The sequence below is a fragment of the Sebastes fasciatus genome, chromosome 6 (assembly GCF_043250625.1).
Source record: "Sebastes fasciatus isolate fSebFas1 chromosome 6, fSebFas1.pri, whole genome shotgun sequence".
Lineage (NCBI taxonomy): Eukaryota > Metazoa > Chordata > Actinopteri > Perciformes > Sebastidae > Sebastes > Sebastes fasciatus.
This window is the reverse complement of record NC_133800.1, coordinates 1,160,270-1,168,844: the sequence shown is the minus strand read 5'-3', so window position 1 is coordinate 1,168,844 and position 8,575 is coordinate 1,160,270.

Genomic DNA, 8,575 nt, shown 5'->3' with positions numbered 1-8,575 from the left:
TCACTCTATAGCTCGCTCCGCAATCGCCGCTCCCTCTCTTCAGTCACTCTATAGCTCGCTCCACCATCGCCGCTCCCTCTCTTCATTCACTCTGTAGCTCGCTCCACCATGGCCGCTCCCTCTCTTCATTCACTCTATAGCTCGCTCCACCATCGCCGCTCCCTCTCTTCATTTACTCCATAGCTCGCTCCACCATCGCCGCTCCCTCTCTTCATTCACTCCATAGCACGCTCCATGGAGTATTTTATATATTTTATATATTTGGAGAGCACGACACTCTAGACTATCGGCAGAAGAGTCCCCAGTGAAGAAAAGAAAGAGAGAACAAGAAAACAGCACAGAAAAAGTGAGATGGGTTAAAAGACATGAAGTTAACACTAAACGGAATACGGTACGGGCTATGGCAGTGTTTAAAGACTGGTTAATCGAAAATGTCAACAGACTTTGACAGAAAACCTCCATCAGATGCAGCGGTTATTTTATACATCTTGTCCGACAAGAAGAAGAAGTCCCATTCACCTCGTCTCACTTCACCCTCAATGGAAATGTTCAGTTTTAGGTGAATTATAGCTAACGAGTCAGCTAATGTTAAACGGGCGTTACGTTGCTACTGACCTGGCTCAAACCGCATCAAACTGACTATTTTTATTAGCGGAAGGATTCAAATAATTGTTATATCAATAAAATCTTTTTTAAATCAATATTTTGTGTCAAATTAATGATTTCTTTAGTACGCAGCCGTGTAATAAGCGTGATAATGTACAGTGAGCCCATCCTTATTGCGAAATGAAACCAGACACGAAGCGTCATCATCCCTCACACATTACACCTTTAAGCATTAAAATTCTCAGCTTGATTATGTTCTCAACTACTTGTGGCATTAAATAAACAGCTGGACAGTCCACAGAGTGTCCGGTAAGAAGGATATACTGTATGTTTTATACATTTGTCAAGATCAGTATGCTGCTCTGTGTTGTTGGTTGTCTGCAGTTGACCCTGAACAATCAGTGAAGACCTTATCTAACCATTTCACAGCCAGAGGTCAGAGGTCAGAGATCTGTATGAGTAATGTGTCACCCAGCCTGGTTTAATTACTCCCAATGCTTCTTTCTAAGGGAAATGCCCTGATGTAATGAATGGCTCTCTTATCCCCCTTCATAAAAACACAGATTATGTGTCCTGCTCTGAATGTGCTCTGTGTTTAAATGGCTGAGATGTTATAATTACACCACGCTACATGCAGGATTAATTGAAGCATTTCAGGGTTGCTTGACGGGAGGGAGAAAAATATCATGCATCCCTCGTTCTCGCTGCTGGAATCAGGGTGCAATTTGTGTCAATTATTCTATCCCCATTGATTATGAGGCTCAGTAGTAGACGGAGACAGCTGTAGGACTGCGTCATGATATATCCACCTTCTCCTCCCGCTGCAGCTGCACCTTCACCATGTCGGCGTGGTTACTCACCTCTCCGGTGACGGCGGAGGGACTCCTCCAATGCTCTGTGATTCCACAGGTGGAGTCAGAATAATGGGATACATGGGTACATCAGGGTGGCAGTGGTGGTGTAGCTGGGCTATCATGAGCCTGTCAAGCTGCCAGGCCAATCAGCTGCCTCACAGGCTCTCAGGAGGCAAATCAAGAGCACCGCTGCTGTTGAGACAAGTGGAGTGATTGAAGCTGAAGTGAGTGAATGTGAAAGTGCCTGACCTTCTTTATATTAGGATGATATCATAACCATTTTCATCACGTTGTTCAGTGGATAACCAGGGACTAAAGTAGGTGATATTAACAGGACTCCAGATGATCCAGCACATTTATGGTCTGATACACCAAACATATTTAGAGAAAGTCTGCAGGAGTGAGGTTAAGGTGTCAGATCTGACCAGTTTAAAACATTCAGTGAACCCCCGTCATCAGCAGAATGTGAGGTCAGAGGTCACAGTGTTGATGTCGTGTCAAAGACGTCTACAGAGATATCCCATGGATGTATTAAAAGAACTGGATCCAGCGTTGGAGGCGGGGCCCCGGTCATTCCAATGAGAGTTGCTCAGTGGCACATGAAGCCTAAATGGCTCGACTTCCGTCTGGAAAAGTACCCGGATCTTGGCAGAGTAGCGTCCGCTCGGTCACATGACTTGGTCATGGGGTCCCAACGTCACGCCGTCGTCACGGCTTGCGCTCCAGTCTCGGTCTGGGTGTCAGTCATATAGACGGTGGAAGGGAAATAACTCTGGATTCAGCTATTAGTGCATTTTACAACTTTTAGGACCTGATGATTTAAATCAGGACTATTAGAGTGTTCATACTGGGGAGTTGATTCACCTCAAAATAAATGATCCTCTGAGTTACAGACGTCTCTTTCCTAATGGAAGTCTTTGGGAAAAAGTCTTTTTGGGCCCAATGGCATCACATGACGGACACGGAAGTTGTAGTACCGCCGTTTGGCCACTACGAAAGTCGGGATCGACGACTGGCGCTCTTCCTCGGGGCTTGAGATATCCAGTGAAATGAGCATGCTAGCAGCTTGCATGCTAACAGCTAGCCCTAGTCCGTCCTGTCCTGTAATACCTCTTGTTCCTCTGAGAGGTGATAGTGAGTCACTGTAGCGTCCAGTATGTCCTCAGTCCACCATGAGAGGACCAGGAAGTAGAGCTGTCCCGAGGGCTGGTCTCTAACACGACCAGGGTCTCAGTCCACCATGAGAGGACCAGGAAGTAGAGCTGTCCAGAGGGCTGGTCTCTAACACGACCAGGGTTTGTTTATTGGATTAAATCCAAAGTGACAGAAAACGAGGAAATGACTTGTACTTTCGTTTTGTCCTCGCCGGCAGCAGTAGACGACTTCACTGGGAGGAGACGTACCTGCATTTAGTTGGGCGGTCTGGGCTCAGACTCCTGAACACCTGCACAGGTTAGTCCAGTCTCATGGTAGAGCAGGTAAAGCAAACAGCTCTCTTCCGTCTCTTCAACGAGGAGCGCTGACCAGTGACGCCCCCCCCCCCATCAATGCTTTAGTTAAGATAACTAATAAAAAGGCTTCTTGGTCAGTCTGACTGGCTTCATTAGAATAGTCGATGGTTCAGTGTTTAACTGCTTCTTGCTGCCTGTATCTATTAGTGTTTTGCAGACACATGTCGTGCTTCTGTTATTAATCAGAGAATATGGCGCCCCTCCCTTCTGACATTTAAGCAGACTTTGTGAAAGCAGAATCATTATCCATCACGTTGCTTCTTCCTCCCTCCTCGTCTCCGAGCCTCTCCTCAACCCTTTGGACAGGCTTTTATTGTCTTCTTCTTCTGGGACTGAATTATAGGCCACATATTACCCCCTGCCCCCCATCACGATGTAATGAAGTAGCCCACTTTTGTCTTGTATGATGGTGCATCATATAATTGTTGTTGTTCATTTCATGTCGTGTTCATTGATCTCTCCAGAGGATTTAAACTTGTGTACTATACCGATATTTCATTTTGATGATCCTAAACAAACCTGCGATGAACCCTTAAGAGCTGTTAATTCCCCTGGTGTCAGTGAAATGATGTGATTACTTCTTTTATTTGGCAGTAAACACACTGGAGAAGCAATCGGGTCAGATTGGCAATACTGGTTTAGTGGAAAACAAACCCATTTGGTGTAGCCCTATAATCCATCATCATGTTCTCTATCAGTGCTCTAGTGAACGTCGTCACAGAGAAGATCTCACTCATCTCATCGTCGATACAAACCAGATGTTAATCACATGACGTGTTCCTGATATTTCGGACTCTTGTGTTTGGTTTCCTGGAACAAATAAAATTGCACTGAAAACCTTTCAGTTCATGTAAGTTTAAAGCTTTACTAATCCATTTTTATGACTCCACGTCAGCGTCAGGCAGAGGTGATATGTTCCTGGGTTGTCCGTTCGTCCGTCCATCCTACACATTCTCATTCCCAACTCGTCAAGTACCACCCCCTGGTCAGTGTTGTGGAGTTTCTAATCCTCAGGTTAACTCAGTCAACAGGAAGGAGGAGGCCCGGAGCTGTTGATGTCTTACACAGAAAGTTTATCGAAGCTTGATCAAGGAGCAATTGTCAGGCCTCCACATTGGTGTGTCTCTCTGCTCTCTGACCCTGGTTGCCCCAGCGACTAGCTCTATGGCCCCTACTACAGACACAGCTGTACAGATAACGGTGGCGCCCCTAGACAGGATCCAACCCAGTGATGTCAACACAAAGGACACCTTGAAGCCCCGACCAAGGCGAGAGGAATAGATAGAAAATTCCATCACACATTGCCCCTCGGCATGCACGGGGTACCCCTCTTACGGTACTTTTGGACGTGTCTGGGACGCCTGTTACATACATTAGGTCCTATCAAAATAAACTTCTGTTTTCACAGGAAGTTAGGTTTAGGCAACACAACCACTTAGGTAGGGTTAGGAAACAGTCGTGGTAGATGTTAACTTCACTGACTAACGTGACAAAGTAAGTCAACGTTACTTTTAGTTCAATGGGCCACAAACACCGGTCTCCTGGTTAAAAGTCTTGTATTTGTTTGTCTTCAATGTCGTTCTAAATGTGGATTAAATATGTATCTATGCTGAAATAACAGCAAGTAGACAACTAAACTATGAAGTTGAAAAGATAAACTTTAACACAGTACGTCCCTGTGATCGATGCCTGTGCGTTGGTTCCCGCAGCACCAGCATTCTTGCTGGGAGTTCTTGATGTCTTTGGCAGTGACGTCTGACGTCTCATTCTCCAGGCTGCCACTTTGTCACTAAGCCTTGGTAGTTCCTCGTTAGCCTTGGTAGTCCCTAGTACAGAAGGAATTAATTAATGATGGTAGCAGTTGGTGTCAAGCAGGCAGCAGACGCGGCAGCAGATGCAGCCACAATCCCGGTGACATCCAGATCCAGGTGAAACCCCGCTCCAAGTGTACCCCTGCTCCAGGTATAACCTTGCTCCAGGTGAAACCCCGCTCCATGGTTACCTTCGAGACAAAGAGGCACAAGGACTCCCGGGAAGGAATGAAGTTAGTAACAATAAATGGGACATGAATATATACAGAAGGAGAGAGGAGCTCAGTGTGTCATAGGAAGTCCCCCGATAGTCTAGGCATATAGCAGCTTAACTAGGGGCTGGTCAAAGACAGCCCTAACTATGAGTGATGAAGTTACAGTGTAGACTGCAATGTAGTTACCGTGTAGTATGCGATGTAGTTACCGTGTAGTATGCGATGTAGTTACAGTGTAGTATGCGATGTAGTTACAGTGTAGTATGTGATGTAGTTACCGTGTAGTATGCGATGTAGTTACAGTGTAGTATGCGATGTAGTTACCGTGTAGTATGCGATGTAGTTACCGTGTAGTATGCGATGTAGTTACCGTGTAGTATGCGATGTAGTTACCGTGTAGTATGCGATGTAGTTACTGTGTAGTATGCGCTGTAGTTACAGTGTAGTATGCGCTGTAGTTACAGTGTAGTATGCGCTGTAGTTACCGTGTAGTATGCGATGTAGTTACCGTGTAGTATGCGCTGTAGTTACAGTGTAGTATGCGCTGTAGTTACACTGTAGTACCGTTAAATTGCACTGGGATCTGTTTCATGGCAGTTTTGCAGAAGGAACAGAACAAGGTGAACCAAAAACCTATGATTGGTTGACGCTTCACTATCTCATTGGAGAGCTGACAAATAGTCCAGCTCAAATTTATTTGTAGCGTGTCACGCCGTCACACAGCGACGAGAGTCGAGCATCAGTTCGTAGCTTCATGTCAGCGGCTTCCATTGACAATGAGCCTGTTAGGTAGCCTGATGCTGAGCTGCTGCTGAGCTGCTGCTGTGCGGCTGCTGGTGTGAACGCAGGAGGAGGCTCTGGTATAATCTACACATTGTTAAATTTGTGATATTGGGCTCTATAAATATAAGTGACTTGACTCTTGTTACTGGCTCCACCTGAGCTTTTCCTGAGAAACGGTCTGTAGAGTGAACGAGGTCTGGATATGAAGATGAATTGAACTGTATTGAATCCTTGACAGCAGTTCATCCTTGAGCTGCTCCTCTCTAGAGGCTATGAGGTTTGAGAGAGGAAACGATCAATCAAGCCGTCCTCGAGTCCGTCAGTCAGTTTACTGACATCCTCCTCCTCCAGCCTCCATCCTCCTGCGTCCTCCTCCTCCTCCTCTCAGTGTAGAGGAAGAACAGAGCAGCTGCAGGTCTAATCCATCCTCCTCCTCCTCCTCCTCCTCCTCTCAGTGTAGAGGAAGAACAGAGCAGCAGCAGGTCTGAACCATCATCTAGCCTCCATCCTCACCATGAACCTACAGCTAAACCTGCTTTATTTTATCTTCACATGCTGTGTGTTGGCGTGAGGGATGATTACCAGCTGCAGCAGCATGTGGCTGCGATTGTTCTCACCTGGTCTGATTTGGCGTGGCGGCTCAGCGGCTGGTGTGATCCATCACAAGGTGCTCTCAAAATAAACAGTGTTTTTCTCATTCTATACCTACATTATACTCTGAATGTTTCTTTTCCAATCAGCTTATAGCCCTTAACTTGGGTTTAAAGATGAATGAACTAAGCTAACAATACCTCACTTCCGGAAACCCAACTGATCCCATTTTCCTTTTAAGTGCACTACATGACTTTAACAGGGATGGATAGTGCAGCGTGTAAGCCCACAGACCAGATCCTGGCTCTTTATGCTGCTGTATTACTCTGGGTTTACATGTGGATGAGCTGTATAGTCCTCAGCTCATGTTGGCCTCTAGACCTCAACTCAACCTCATCAACATCTCCTGCTCTGTGTGCTTCAGTCCTGCCTTAGGAGAGAGCAGATGGATTTAACCAGCTGTGTATTTCAGGGCCTGTGACCATCTCTGGAGAAGTGCACTGCAGAAATGTTCACATCCTGACGAGTCCTCCATTTTTACAGAAACAACAAAGGAAAGTTCCTGAGAACGAGCTTCTTATTTTTATTTTTTAAAACAAAACTCACCCTTGAGTTTCAACTTTTAAAGGAGACATATCCTGCTCATTTCCAGGTTCATACTTACTTATTAACATGTTTACATGCTTTAATGTTCAAAAACACATCATTGTTCTCATCCTGTCTGTCTGAATATACCTGTATTCACCCTCTGTCTGTGAAATGCAGAATCCAGCATCCTCTTAAAGCCAGAAACTGGTTCTTTCGCATGAAAATATAAAAATATTCGAGGAAATTATTTGAAGAAATATGGATAGAGACAGATTTGTCCAATGTTATATGAACACAGTTATACGTGACCAGAAGGATCCATCATGTGGAGCTGTTTAACTACAGGATAGTACATGTGTGTACGCTCACACAGACCTGTGCACTACACTGATATACTGATATACAGCTCTGGAAAAAGTTAAGAGATCACTTCAAAATTATCAGTTTCTCTGGTTTTACTATTTATTAGTATGTGTTTGAGTAAAATTAAAATGTTTGTTTTATTCTATAAACTACTGACAACATTTCTCCCAAATTTCAAATCAAAATATTGTCATTTAGAGCATTTATTTGCAGAAAATGACAACTGGTCAAAATAACCAAACAGATGCAGTGTTTTCAGATCTGGAATAATGCAAATAAAACAAGTTCATATTCATTTTTAAACAACACAATACTAATGTTTTAACTTAGGAAGAGTTCAGAAATCAATATTTGGTGGAATAACCTTGATTTACAATCACAGCTTTCATGCGTCTTGGCATGCTCTCCACCAGTCTTTCACATTGCTGTTATTTGTATCCTTTTTTAAAAAAATAATTTTATCATTATTATTTTTTATGGGATTTTAACCTACTACTATGGTTTTAACTAAGGAACCCTTTTAAAGTGTCCAGAAGGCATACTACTACCCCCCTGTGCCCGTGCCCCTCGGTTTAACGTTTTAATCTTGACCTAACCCAGTTTAGTAAAAACAAAATGCAGAAATGATTAATTATTTTGACTATAGTTATTATCAGAGGAACATAATGGTGATGAATTATCACAGACTGGTACATGTCAAAGTTTATTCAGAATATTGTTTTGAAAGCATTTACATTTTTTTAATAGCAGCAAATACTGACACCTATTGTCCTCCCGGGTCAAAATGGACCTGGTCTGGTTTGACTGTTTATAAAGCATACACTATAAATTATCACACAAATCAAACCAAGTTTTATATTTCTTTTGGGATTTTTTGGTCAATAAGCCTCATTTATATGAAATTATACCTAATGTTTTTAGTAAGAAAAGCAGAAATTAGGGATTTTTTGGCCTATAGTCAGTATGGAAGGAACATACGTTGATGGATTATCACAGACTGGTATACTGTATGTCAGAATATTGCTTTAAAAGCATTAAAACATTTTTAACTTGGTGAATAAAATATTCTGCTGACAGGAAAGATGCTCCAGGTTGTTTTCCTTTACATGTGGAGAGACGTGCTATAATATATACAATGATTCAGTGATTGTTGGCCTGTATAAATACAGTATATACTGTGTATACATGTATAGTAGACATATATAACATAATTCAGACAGATGTTTGTTGGGCTGTCTGCAGCTCCCCTAGAT